The 14,610-nt window shown below is 49.5% G+C and overlaps 1 non-coding gene and 1 pseudogene across 1 annotated transcript; one reads left to right on the plus strand and one right to left on the minus strand.

The window, feature by feature from the left end:
- Positions 1-313: 313 nt before the first annotated feature.
- Positions 314-11,395, minus strand: LOC146185447 (uncharacterized; annotated as a pseudogene).
- Positions 3,593-3,664, plus strand: TRNAD-GUC (transfer RNA aspartic acid (anticodon GUC)). Its single transcript has one exon. It is a non-coding gene; the product is annotated as a tRNA-Asp (tRNA).
- Positions 11,396-14,610: the final 3,215 nt, after the last annotated feature.

Below are 14,610 nucleotides of genomic sequence, written 5' to 3' on the forward strand. Positions count from 1 at the left end.
AGCACTGCGTAGCGTAAAATCTCTTTCAAGCTGCAAAGTGCACTCCGCGGAAGTGCACTTTAACTTGCACGCTTGACTGGGGTATTAGTTTATGGATGGATGGATGGATGGATGGATGGATGGATGGATGGATGGATGGATGGATGGATGGATGGATGTTGTGGCCTTCCCCTTTGTAACGGGTGGATATTACATTATAACAATATCCTGGCCTGGATCACTTTCACCTACTGCACACTAACACTTACAGGTACATAGATACAGATTAACATTTTCATCTACTATTTTGGTCGCACTATCTTCCACCACTCTCTCAAGCGGCACTTGGTCTTGGCCACCTCTTTGAATTGTCTTGCGCAATCAGAAGCGTCTGTGGGAGTGTAGTGCTCTCTGTCGGCGCTGGTGTGAGGCCCGCACAGTCGAGAACCAAGTGGTCGATAGTCTCCTCACTCACTGCGCACACTCTGCACACCGTACTTCGCACACCAGCATTGTAGCGCTGGCGATAGATCTGAGTTCGGAGGGCTCCGGCTCGTGCCTCGAAGAGGAGTTCCGCACAAATCTCTTGTTTGTGTTCTCTGTAGAGCTTAAGTGTGAACTTTCCCTCCATGGCCTTCCTCCAGCGCTCAGTTTCCACCTTTCGCACCTGAGTCTCAACAGCTCTCGCCCACTTTCGCTCCGTCTCCTCTTGTACGGGCTGAGAATAGAAACCGTACTTCCTGTGGAGTTGCTGCAGTCGCTTCGTCCATCTGGTGCGGATCCCATTACGGTGGACGTAATCAAACACTTGTCGCGCTAATCGGTGTGGATGCATGAGTCTCAGCCTGCCGTCATACGACGCCTTGCTTCGCGCTTCGCGCGCCTCAAAACTAGACCAACCAAGGTCGCCTTGAATTGCCTCATTTGCAACGTTCCCATGGCAGCCCGGAGCCAGCCTTCCAACAGTGCGTTGACTGCGTTCCAGCCATTCGCGGGTAGGTGCTGTAGAGCATACCATCGCATTGACAAAGGTCAGGGCAGGGACGTGAACCGCCTTCCACAGATCCCGCACCATAAGAAAACGGTTAAAGCCCCACAAGCATCTCCTGCGAAGGATGTTGCCAGCCCGCTGGGATGATCTTCTTAAATGTAACTCATGCCCAGCAGTATAGTCAGATTCAATCCCGAATGTCACTCCGAGGTAGCGGTACTCTGTAGCTTGAGGAAGCGGCACACCTTTTGGCAACATCAAGGGACAGGAGGGCTCCGGCCCAGAAAAAGCAAGTACGGCCGATTTTTTGGCATTGAACTGCAACCCAAGAGGTGCCAGTGCTTCAGCACAATCGGTGATGAGGGCTTGCAGGTCTTCGCGTCCCCTGCCAGCAGCACAATGTCGTCAGCAAACACCAACGCTGGCAACACTTGTCGTTCCCTGATGCCTTCGTTCATCCGCTCCACTATGAAGCCAACACCCGACGCCAGTAGTCGCCGCTCAACACTCGCCGTATATAGCATATATAACGAGGGTGACAGTGGGCAGCCCTGTTTCAGACCCCTACCCACTACCACCTCGCCCGACCAGATGCCATTGAGGGTGGCTTTCACCGTGTTGTTGGCATAGAGACGTCGGAGCATCTCTGTCCAGGGTCTGGGCATTCCACTTGTATCCAGATGTTGCAGCAGTTGTTCCTGGGGGACGCTGTCATAAGCCTTCGCTACGTCCAGGAAACAGCTCACCAGCCCTCTTGCCTCTTTACGCGCGATCTCTACGCATTGGCTTAAGACATACAGATTGTCTTCTAGGCGGCGGCCACGTCGGAACCCATTCTGCAACTCGGTTAAGTGGTTGCCCTCTTCCGCCCACCCGGTCATCCAAGCCTTCAGGACTTGCGCGAAGACCCTGTACAGCACGCTGGTAATAGTGAGAGGCCGATAGTCGCGCAAGAGACCGGCATCACCGCCCTTTTTTGGCAGCAGGATCACTCTGCCACGGCGCCAGTCTTCTGGAATAGGACTGCCTGCCAGTATATCTGTGAAGATACCGGCAAGCTGTGCCCGCGCCTCATTGCCCAGGCTTTTCACGAGCCCCGCAGGGATGCCATCTAGCCCTTGAGCTGTGCGCGCGCTAATCCGGGCGATTGCTCTATCGATGGCTCCCAACGACACTGACCAGGTTTCTTCTTCCCTATTAGCCCTCCCTGGCTGCTCACAAGTTGGGGAACTCATGCAAGGCTCCTCAAGTGCTGGTGGTGCCGCGTATAACTTGCGTATATGCTCGGTCAATGCATGATGAAGATCAGCCGTCTTTGCCCCACTTGACTCGTCTCGGATTTCTGCCTGTGCCGGCCTGCCATCCTGTCGTGCCACATACATCCAGAATTTGGACGCTGCTCCCTTCCCAGCGCTCTTGATGTCCTGGAGCGTCTTATGGTTGGCTTCGGCTATTTTCCGCTGCGTAATGGCCTGCATTTCCCGCTTTCGAAGCAAATATTCTTGCCAACTTCCCTGAACATCTTCGCTGTCAGGATTCCTAACCGCCCGACGGTATTGTCGGTTGGCAAGACGACGGGCACACAGCGCTGCTCTAACCTCCCCATCCCACCAGTTTTTTCTACAGACCCCTCGACGCGCATTGGTTATCTTCACATGCTTCTGCATAATGCGGCGAAGTTCACTGATGTACTCTTCATACGAGGCTGCCTCTTCTCGGTGGGGGCTAAGCTCAAATTCGTGGGCCACTTGTTCATAGGCTGTAGCAGGGAGAAACTGTTTTGGGCCTTCACGTCGTTTAGGTTGTCGGTGCCATGGGGACGCTTTGAACCGCAGCATGAGACGATTGTGATCGCTCCCCAAGCTGTGTTGGCCTTCTTCGTCGATGTGAATGCTCTGGAGTGCACCGCAGAGTTTCCGCGACACGAGCCCATAGTCAATGGATGAACTCTGGCCTCGGGCACACCACGTAACTGTTCCCTCACAGTCGGCTCGTAGATTTACTATTTCCAGCGATAACTCCTGGGCCAGTTCACGCTGGAGAGTTCCGTTATGGTCGGAGTAGCCATCGAGTTCTTCAATGTGGCCGCCGCTTCTGCTGTCATCTACCGATACCGCGCGCCATCAGTGGCACACGGGCTGATTGTCCCTGCGTGACAAGTGCGCGCCGGTAAAAGCGGCCATAAAGAAAAAGAAAAAACAATTTCGCGAACGTGGCTAGTATGTCCGCCTGTCAGGTTGGAGACCGAGTTTCGAATCCCAGAAGGGGAGCACGTTTCTTCTTCTTCTACTACTTCTTCTTCCTCATCATCATCATCAGCCTGATTATACCCACTGCAGGGCGAAGGCCTCTCCCATATCTCTCCACTTAACCCGGTTCTGTGCTAGCTGCATCCACCTGACCCCTGCGAACTTCTTAATCTCATCCGCCCACCTAACTTTCTGCCGCCCCCTGCTACGCTTTCCTTCCCTTGGAATCCAGTTTGTTACCCTCAGCGACCATCTTCTTCCTCCTCCTCCTCTTATTGTCCTTCGTCTCTCTCCATTGCTGCCCTTTCCGGAGAGTTGAGCACAAAAAGTGCTCCCCGTGATAAGGAACTGATATGCGCTATCGCCACAGCCCTCCTCGTTAGTATAGTGGCCAGTATCCCCGCCTGTCACGCGGGAGACCGGGGTTCGATTCCCCGACGGGGAGCACAATATTTTTTTCTTCGTCGCTCTTCTCATCTTTGTGTGCACTGCATACTGACCGCATAACCGTTGCTTCCTTTTGATGAGAAAGTGGTATGGGCCACCGTCAACAGTCCTCGTCAGTATCCCCGCATGTCGGGCGGGACCAATTTTTCACTTCTTCAAAAGGGAACTAGGTTTTCGCGTGGTACTAAAAATTGAATGAAATAGTCATCTATGCTCTGCTTTGTCTTGGTGGCTGTCGGCTTCCTTCATATGTGTTTTATAACGCACTTCATATCAAGAAACTTTATGAAGCAGCATTACAGTCTTGTTTGCCCTGAAAACTCGGCGTTTCCGTTGCTCTGACACAAAACTTCTGATTGGTCGAGAGGCTGATGATCGCGTAAGGTGGTGGTGGTGGTAAGAACATTTATTTACACAAGGATGTTTGGATCGGCCCGTAAGGGGCCGGTCCTTACAAACACTAGGTGGAGGTCCCTAGTTGGGGACCCCAGTGGCGGTTGCCGCCGCTCGGGCGCGTCCGACTAAGGCTTGTTGGGCCTGTAAGTCGTGGCAGCCGAGCAGGACCGCCTCCCAGTTCTCCCGGGTTGGGTTGGGGATGGGGGGAATAGACGGGTTGGAGGGGCAGGCCCACACCATGTGATAGATGTCAGAAGACACCGCTCCACAGTGTGGGCAGCTGCCACTAAAGAAGGGGTCAAAATGTTTTAGGGCTGCCGGGCACAGCAATGTATTGGTGAAAAGGCGGAGAAGGAGCCGCTCATCCGCCTTTTTGAGACCTTTACATGGGCTGGGGTAAAGGCGATGACAATTTTGATAGTACGTCGTGATATCTTTGAAGGTGTAGGCCGGATTAAAATCGGGTTCCTGATCGGGTAGGGAGGAGAAAACAGCCCGGTGAGAGAGCGCGCGGGCGGCTGCGTCTGCTGCCTCGTTTCCTGCCAAACCCTGATGAGCAGGGGCCCATATAAGGTAGCGGTGTGCGGGGTCCGTATCCCGTATGCAATTTAAGTAAATTTTATAGGCTAGTAAGGGAGTCCAGCCTTGTCTGACGTTCCGACAGGCTCCTCGCGAGTCGGTAATTATGTATTTTGAGTCGGAATGAGAGGCCGCGAGAGCAATCGCCACCTCTTCTGCGTGTGTTGTACTGTGGGCTCTGAAGGTGAGACCGTTAACCGTTTTGCTGTTGTGAACTACAGCGGCCGTGTACCATCCCCCGTGGTGAGGGCCGGAGGCGTCCACGTAGTATACTCCTGTTTTGTTGCCATAATGTCGGGCTAGGGCTTCCGCTCGTGCCAGGCGCCGACCATTATGATCTTCGCGTGACATATTCGCTGGCAGAGGTCGCACGCAGAGGGCGCGTCTCCACAATTCTGGGATGCGAAACCTGTCTTCCATGAGTGTGGTGTGTTGGATACGGAGTCGAGCAAGAAGGCGGCGACCCGACTCCGTTTGCGACAAACGCGTGTACTGATTTGTAAGGTGGGCCTCCCGGAGCTCCCGGAAAGTATTCACCACCCCAAGGGCCATAAGACGCCTGTTTGAAGTAGTGATGGGGAGGTCCAGGGCACGCTTGACAATTTTACGAAGGATAACCTCAAGGGCATCCTCCTCTTGTTTCCGTAGGTGGAGATACGGTGTCGAATATAAAATCCGACTGGTCACGAAGGCGTTTGCCAGCCGCAAGGCATCCTTACTTCGCAACCCCCCGCGTTTGTTTGAAACCCGGCGGACCATGCGGCCCACCTGGTCCCCCACCTTACGGAGTTTGGCCAATGTAGTGTCTGATCGTCTGTGTTTGTGTATGTAGAGTCCGAGTACCCGTATCTCGTCAGCTTCTTGTATGGGACCACTGTCTAAAGATAGAGTGATTTGAGTTGTGCACTTTCGCGAGTGGCGGAGGTGCACAAATTCTGATTTTTGTGGGGAACACTGAAGACCACAGCGGCGGGCGTAGCGGTCTACTATCGTCGCAGCTGTTTGCAGGCTGGTTTCAATGTCCCCGATACTGCCATGCGTGGCCCACAGGGTGATGTCATCGGCATACAGGGCGTGCTGCACACCAGCGACACCATCGAGCTGGGCAGGCAGGTGCATCATAGCCAAATTGAAGAGCAGCGGGGAAAGTACTGCGCCTTGGGGGGTTCCCCGCGTGCCGAGTAGGTAAGGACCATGCTCATTATCTTGGATGCGAATGTAGGATTGACGATCCGTGAGAAATTGCTTGATGTATTGGAATGTGTTGAGACCACAGTCGGTCTGGCTTAGGTGGGTGAGTATAATCTCGTGTGTTACATTATCAAATGCCCCTTTGAGATCTAAGGCGAGTACTACCCGGTCATTATGGGGGCATTCGAGTGGGTCAAGGACTTCCCGATTGAGTTGCAGGAGGACATCTTGAGCGGATCTGTGTGGGCGGAATCCGAACATGGTGCCTGCGAATACATGTTTTTGTTCAAGATATTCAGATAGCCGGTCCCGCACCATCGTCTCCATTAGTTTGCCCACACAGGAGGTGAGAGAGATGGGACGGAGGTTATCTGTGTCAATTGGTTTCCCTGATTTAGGAATGAAGGTTACCAGAGCCGTTTTCCAGTCGCTTGGCAGGGGGGTGTCCCCGCGCCAAATTGCATTGATGTAGTCGAGGAGGGACTGGTATGCCGAGTCGGGCAGGTTCGTCAAAAGCTTGACGGTGACCTTATCCCTTCCCGGGGCAGTGCCTCGTTTCATTTTGGCAAGAGCCGCCCGCAGATCATGGAGCTGGAAAATTTGATCCAGCTCTGTGTTCTCTCTTCCTGCATAAGAGTATGATGATCCACGGGGGTCTTGGGCTGTACACAGATACTGGTCCCGGAGTTTCTGTTCCAGTTGTGTCGTGTTGCCAGAGAAAGCATGCATGGCTCTTTGCAAATGTTTCTGTGTTTCAGTTCGTGTTTGGGTTGGGTCGATGAGGGCTCGAAAGAGGCGCCATGTGTTGCGGCTAGACATTTGTCGCGCGGCCGTGTTGCATCTATCCACCCAGTTGGAGTCGGCGAGATGGGCCGCGTACTCAGCCGCTTTCTGGGTGAGCTCGGCAATTCGAGCTTTAAGCTTTCTGTTGTGTTTCTGGCGTCGCCAACGGCGGACGAGGCTGCGACGGGCTTCCCAGAGGTGTAGGAGGTGGTTATCCACGTCCGTAACCGCCTCTGAGAGCTGGATCTGTGTTTCATGCGAGCGAAGGTGTGTCAGCAGCTGTTGAGACCATGCTGAGTAGCCTTGCTCGGAAATGGGTTTGTTATCAAGTGAGTCAAAATTTTGCCTGAATTTCGTCCAATCTGGGATACGGGCTTGTGTTGTGGGACGTTTGAGCGGGCGTGTGTGTATTGTAATGTTAAGGATGCAGTGGTCACTACCGAGGGTTTCCTTGGTGTTGAGCCAGTCTGCGTGTCTTATGTTGCGAGTGAAGGTTAAGTCCGGACACGTATCCCGTGTCACGGAGTTTCCTAACCGTGTTGGGCAGACCGGGTCAGTGTGGAGGGTGAGGCCCAACGTGGACGCAAGTTCCGCCAACTTACGTCCGCGCGACTCCTCCTTGCGATACCCCCACAGCTGACTGGGAGCGTTAAAGTCGCCCACGATCAGGAGGGGATCGCGACCCGCTACTCTTAGCGCGCGGCTGAAGAGGTCCGCGAATGTCACTCGCTTCAGTTTGGGAGGGCAGTACACGTTGAGTACATGCAATGGCGGGTCCCTGCGGCGGAGTGGTAGGATTGTCACCATTACATAAGAATAATCTAGTTGGAGATCGAGATCCACTAAGTTGGCTGTGCATGCTTTGTGTACGAGAAGACAAGACGCGGGATCCTGTTGGAACGTCGTGTAATTTGAAAGTGTGGCGCCCAGGCCTGGCTCCTGGAGGGCAACCACGGCTGGTACAGACTCGAATGTTTCAAGGTAGAGGCGGAAATTGGCCCGCTTAGTGCGGTCCTTAAAACCTCTACAGTTCCATTGTGTTATTAATGTTGAGATGGCCGAATTGGAGGTAGAAGAGCGTCTTTGACTAAGGTGTCTCGCCATGATTGAACATTTTTGGAGGGGAGGAGGAGGGAGTGGCTGCCCCAGAGCCAGCTACCTGCGGCACCAAGGGGGTTGCGGCAGGAGCGGGGCAGCTTTCCTCATTGTCCGAATCAGTGATCCGACGGTTGAATTTTGCAGGACGGGATACGTCCCTAATGGGCCCCGACCGACGGAGGAGGCGTAAGCACCCGACAGTGCTCACGGGAAACTTGACATCACGGCTGGAATGGAAGTGATTGTGACTCTTCGCACGAAAAGAGCGCCACATGTCTAAAGTGATTTGTGGTTTCAATCTAACTCAGCTCGCTTACAGAAAACTTTCAGCAATCTTAGGCCGGATTCGAACCTAACCTTTTATGTAGCGCGCTAGACATTCTATGGACTAGAGTATACGGTATTCACGTAAGCTGACGTCTTACGACTGTATCCTAATGGGTATGTGTGAACCTAATACAACAGGCCACTTCGTTGGTAATAAAATATGAGTGGAATTCTGCGATGGTTACGCCTATTTTATGCCTTGATACACCTCAAATTCACCCACAAATCAAAATTACATTGTCTATTGTTATTGGCTGTGTGCAAACTGGCTTATTATTTGTGATTTTCTTCTTGATTCGCGTGGCGTATTTATGGCATACTTTTCTGTCGTGTATTTTTATTTTAAACTTCATGTCCCACTCCTGCCTAATACTTTCTTGAAGGCTGGCAGTAAGTCTGAAGTAAATAAATACGAGGTACAGATGCATTTATTAGAACCAGCACCCATTTAAGAATGCGATGCTGCACTGCATGTGCACTTTGGACCAAAACGCACTACACTTTGAACCCAGGCTGTTCTGTATGGCGTTCAATCATATGTATGTCCCACAAGCGAGATGGATTTGCATGTAACAAATCAAAAACCTCGTTAATGTAGTAGTAAGTATCGCTGCCTGTCATGCAGGTGACCAGTCGCCATTTGTATATCACAAGTGCCAGCTTCTATTGGACGTATTTGTGCCGCTAAGTAGTCGGTCGCTAGAATAATTAACCGCCAGACCATGCATGGTACGCGATTCGAATCCTTGCCCAAGGTATAGGCTGCATTCGATTTATATTTTATCAAAAAGTAACGAACAAGTATTTTCTTTCTTACTGAGGAGGGTAAAAGACATTGCAAATCACGTGGCATGTGCAGTGATCTAGATTCGGCGACTTCGTTCAAAATGATCTGTTTCTACTCTCGAGAGTCTCCGCCAGCAACACATGGAACTAATTAAAACATTCGCACTATACGCTAGTATTTCACTGTCGTTCAGTTTCGTCGTTCGTAGTCTGAATCATGGAATCATCGACAACAATTTACAATTTCCATACTTCCATTGTCATGCTTACAATCAGCAGGGATGCAGTCCAATAAAAGGTGTTTTTCGGCTTCAATAAATTTTCGTGATAACAAAAGAGCTACACACAAGAACACAAGGAGGGGACAGCGCTTACCCTCCCCTGAAACGCTTTATTTAAAATTAATTGCTTCAATATACACACACACAACCACTATAATCCCGCTTCTCTATATTATGTGCTATTTAATTAAATGGTTTAATGTATATTAGAAATAGCAAATAAAAATTTTGAATTAGCAAAATAAAATCAAAATAAACACATTTGAAAGTGAAAAAGAAAAATTATCAGAAAGGCGTGGCAGCGCTAATGCTTTCGCATTCTCCTAATTCAGTTGCTACAGTGACTTATAATTTGTTGCTGCTGGTAGCCAATGGCTTGCGGCGGTATCACTTTGACGTACCGCGCAGAAAGGTGTTATGCTCTTTGTTCACGCTCAGTATTGCAGAGAGGGGGCTTTGTCATTTTCTTTGTTGCGCAAGTTGCGCCGAGATCTATATCGAATAATTCCAGCCACTCACATTTGTTTCCACGATGTCCCAAGTTTCCGCAATGTTCACCATCTTTAAACTAAGCGTTGACGAGTGCAACAGACATTTGTAGTTGGACGACCGCCTAGCACACTTGCTGTTGCCTCATTCTTTTTCGAAACTCTATCAGCCCAATAAAAAGCTAATTCCAGTGCTCTCCGGGTCTTTCCGCTCATGGCTTTCGGCATTGTCACTACAGCATAACAATGTTGTTCAAGGCGAAGAATAAGTGTCCCTCCAATTCCCCCCCCCCCCTCCCTGCAATACTTACCAAATTTTGTACAAACATCAAGGGACTTCAGTTCGTTCAAGATACCGTTCTTCGTCGTTACCGTGACAGCGAAATGAGAGAACGTGTACAGTCTGGTCTAGGCCTGGGCGACATTCGCGCCATGGCATCCTACGTAGAGTGAACGATGGGTGCAAATCTAATAGCAGTTTTCATAAAATACCATTAAAATGAGCACACCACGTAAGGCCAAAGCCTGATCCGCCTTTCTCACACAGTTCAATCGATCAATGTATTTTATGAGATCATTTAAGCGGCTTCCAGCCTTCCAGACCCACGTTATCTTTTGAAGCTCCAGCGCTAAACGGAAACCAAGAGTGGGTGGCGCCATCTTTACTTCTCCTGTGGCGTTACGCTTGCCCTGAGCTAAAGGACCTCTCACTCACCTACTAGATGGGGCGGCCCTCCTCTGATGAACTAGGGTGCCTCGATGTCAGCGAACGGCGGCGCTGACATCGAGGCACCCTACTGATGAACTGGTCTGTCAGAAATGACATATATCAGATCAAGTGTCCCAGAGAAGTGCCTGTACGCGCGCGGGCGGGCGAAAAATAGCGCTAGCCCAAATGGGGCTGCCGAATCAATGCCGCTGTGGGTCCTACATTGGCTGTAGTCGAACTGAACACACCGGAGTGTCTGCATACTACTGTGCACGCATTCTTTATATCCTTTATTTGTATTATATATTGCCTTAACTTATTATTGTAAATGACTTATATAAAAGTTAGCATTTTTAGTCGGTTAGCAAAAATTCATGGTTCTCGCGCTCATGTAAATAGAGCTAAAAGATTGGAACATACAAGTTGCTAAATATTCCTAGGTGATCGCTCTGGACAGCCTGCAACTCTCCATACGGTATTACCGGGGAGGGGTGGCTGCTCCTGGCACTATGGGGCTGGGAATGGTCGATCCCTACTGTTTGCTGCGGTAGCTAGCCTATCACAGGTGGTTGTATCTGTTGCTGGCCGTCATTGCACCCGCCACCACTTCAGTGGCGGACGACGGCTGTTGCGACGCGCGTCTTTCTCCCTCCCTCTTCTTTCTCTTCCCTTTTCTCTATTTTCTTCTCTGTCATCTTGTACCTGATTAGAAAGGGCAGAGATGTATAAAATAATTACCTAAGTATGCCCGTAAATATTCAATGCGAGAATATCGACTACAGGTGCCCAGCAATTACCTGCATCGGACCCCTATAGAAATAATGTGGCAAAGTACAAGTTCGGCTTGCCGCTGTAGAATCCGCATCGGTCCTATGTCATTATCTCAGGGGCTGACCGAAATAAAAAACCTTCATCCAGAGCGACTGACCAAATCTGTCCGAAGCAGGACCACCTGTAGAAGTGGGTGGGATGTGCACATTTGGCAATTCGGGAGAATGTGGGCAGTCCCAAAGAGCTGTCTGCATCGGTCCCAAGTGGGGCTCTTCGGGGCGCTTGTCGACGGCCCACTTCAGGCCTATGTCGGCCCCCATTGCAGCGCTCACATCCAGCCTATCAGGGCTGGCCTACTTTGCCCACATCTACCCATTCAATTTGTGCTGCCCACTTTAGCCCACTTTGTGCTACATGGGAGGTTAAAAAATTGAAAAACAGTTAATTATATCCATAAATCATAACACAAAACTTTGGGGAAATGCGTGCAAACGAAGAAAATTCAGTCAGTTTCAGACTCGCACCCAGTTTTCACATCCCAAAACATCGGGAAACGTGCATCAGCAAACCCAACATATTCTAAACCAATACTAAAGTTGCATATTTCAAACAAGATGACAAAAAGGTGGTGTACCTCTCATTCATTGTTATATTTTTTGCGTGTTTATAATCCTGTTTCCTTTTCTGCGATTTATTTCGATCACGCGTATAGATATAGCGTAGCATGGCGACTCAAGTTGAGAGCTCGTCCTGAGCCAGTCCTTTCTTCTGTCCCCATGTTTTCTCGCGCTGTTCGATGCAATAGGTAATGTACCATTACGTAAACGAAAAAACGAAAGAAGAAACTTTTTGCGAGCGATTGTACTGGCATCTTTTTAACTCCTTTTAAGACATCCTTACCCCCCCCCTCCCCATTGTGTAATTAAAGATGCATATGCACTGGCAACATTACATCAAGCAAAATTTTTGGTTCCAATTAAAGTCCCGCCTTGTGCAGTGAAGTTAAAAATACATTTGTCCCTGTGAAAGGGCATTGGCCTCTATTACCGGTTCGCGCATACAATGCCTACCAGTTAAAATTCTTGAAGTAAATTGAGTGTTCCACTTCAATTTGTTCGCACCAGTACGTGCTTTTGTGTTACAGCACTTAGGTATCCAGTGAGAATCTCACTTTTAAAATTTTGCGACTGTACGAAGAAGGAAAAAAAAAACGCACGGGCCTGCTATTGGCTGTGTAGCCGAGCCCCCTGCGCTGCCTTGTGCGGACAGAGGAAAAAATAGAGAGGAAAAAAAATACGGAGAGAGAAAGACGCGCGTCGCAACAGCCGTCGTCCACCACCAAAGCGGTGGCGGGTGCAATGACGGCCTACAACAGGAGCAGGAAAGAAGCCACAACCTCTCGCGAAAGAACGCTCAACATTCTGCGTATGATGTTTGCTGACAACAGCAAAAATCAGGGTAAGTCATGACACAACTAGTCGAACTTGGAAAACACCGCGCGTAAAACCTGAAAACAGCCCCGCGTAAAAATAGATGGGTCGAACCAAGTCCTCCACGTTTCACTGAGCGAAACAAACTTGTACAACTTATTCTCTTCGAAACCGAACCCCACAAAAAAAATGTGCTAGCAATCAGTGAATTTCCTACATGCTAACCCTTGACATGGACAGCTCTTACAATAGGCGCCAGACTTTCGCAACAATAAAAAATTGCTTGCATTTGAGCGCTCAAACATGGATTAACCAAGGCCACCCCACTTTACACACATACACATAAACAAGGACAATGCTGCTCCTGTGTGTCGTCGCCCACTCCGCTGCGTGGTGCATCATGTCGTTTAACCAACTAGCTCGACTTTCAACGGTAGCACCCCACTTTGCTGTTTTGGACTGCACATGTTCACATTCATCCCTCCCGTAAACTTTTATATTAATTTAATATTCAAGCGGTGCACCGAGGTACCTCGCAGGTGCAACAGAAATAATTTCCAACAGGTAAAGTGTTTTTCCCCAGACCCAAATTGACTGCGCTGCCTGTTTGCTTACGAAATCGAATAAACATCCTTGATTACCTCCGAAAAGCTTTCTGTATTATGACAGAAAACAGCCATGTCTTCTGCATAGGATAATACTAACACTGTAGGAACATTCAAAATTTCGAATAGGAATCGAATATGTGTGTTATTCGAATCGTATCCGTATTCAAAATTGCTGAATATTCAAAAATTACCGAATTCCCCGAAAATTTGACAACTCACAGCAATTTCAGCACTGCGCGCTTCACCGTAATGCTTGACCGCGAAGAATGTGCAGTATTGGCCTCGAGATCGAGCAGAGTCGCCACCTTGCGGCTCAGCGGCGAAACCTACTCAGTGTGGATGCGTTTTCGCGTCGCGTGTCAGCCCGCGGCGATTTACGCGCGCGCATGCGGCGTGTACAGGAGTGTTTTGTTTGTTTCATGGTTCCTGAGCGCTTTTGCTTACCTATATGCCTCTTGCAAAATAAATATGAACAGTCTATAACCCCCCGCTTCATTAAAAAAAATATATACTTGTCCGTATCGAGCATGTCATGCTTGGATAAGGACATCATCCATCGCGGTCTTCGGCGCTTGAGATCCTTTGACATGCAATGTCTCAAACGAAGTGTTACTGTTGTTACCGCCGTGTCAAAGCAAAACAGGTCGTTGCCGTCAATAAAAGTTCATGCAAATGCTCAGAAATCGCATATTCCCGTTTCTGTTTGGAATACTGCAGCTACTAAAACATATGCCACCGCAGACTGCTTCATATAGCAGAATGCAGTTTGAACAGACCACTCTAGCCTACTATGCCGTCTGTATGCACGATAGAGTTGTGTGAGTACATTTTTTTTTTTTTTTTTGCTTTTAAACCTCTGTCGCGGTGTCTCAATGGTAAGGGCGCTCGACTGCTGATTTTGAGAACGGGGGATTCAATCACAACCGTTTCGAAAGGCGCCCCTCTGGTGTGGGATGTGACTGCACATTAAGCAATCCCACGTGGTCGATGTGGTGGTAATAATAAAAAAAAAAACGACACCGAAACCAGCCATGCAATCATCCGTCATAGCCGATGTTAATTGCTTTCATGCGTTAAACCCCGGACCAATATCCTTTTTTTTTTTCTGTTGAAGGCTTCTGCGCATCCGTAGCAGTGGTAGTGAGCACATTTTGCTTTAGAAAAATGCTCGAAAATTTGGGAAACATCTTCCCTGCACCTAATTGGTTTGGTTTGTGTGATTTAACGTCCCAAAGCAACTCGGGCTATGAGAGACGCCGTAGTGGAGGACTGCGGAAATTTCGACCACCTGGGGTTCTTTAACGTGCACTGACATCGCACAGCACACGGGCGCCTTGCTTTTCGCCTCCATCGAAACCTCATTTTTGCGTAACCTCATTTTTGGGGAATATTACATAATACACCTAGATAAATGCACTTTACTGGTAGCCTATTAAAATCGTTATAATCCCTTTTCGTCCAAGTGCTGTCTTCCGACAAAACTCGTCATTTCTGACA

This window comes from Amblyomma maculatum, chromosome 6 (assembly GCF_055883805.1).
Source record: "Amblyomma maculatum isolate TAMU_Amacu chromosome 6, ASM5588380v1, whole genome shotgun sequence".
Taxonomy (NCBI): domain Eukaryota; kingdom Metazoa; phylum Arthropoda; class Arachnida; order Ixodida; family Ixodidae; genus Amblyomma; species Amblyomma maculatum.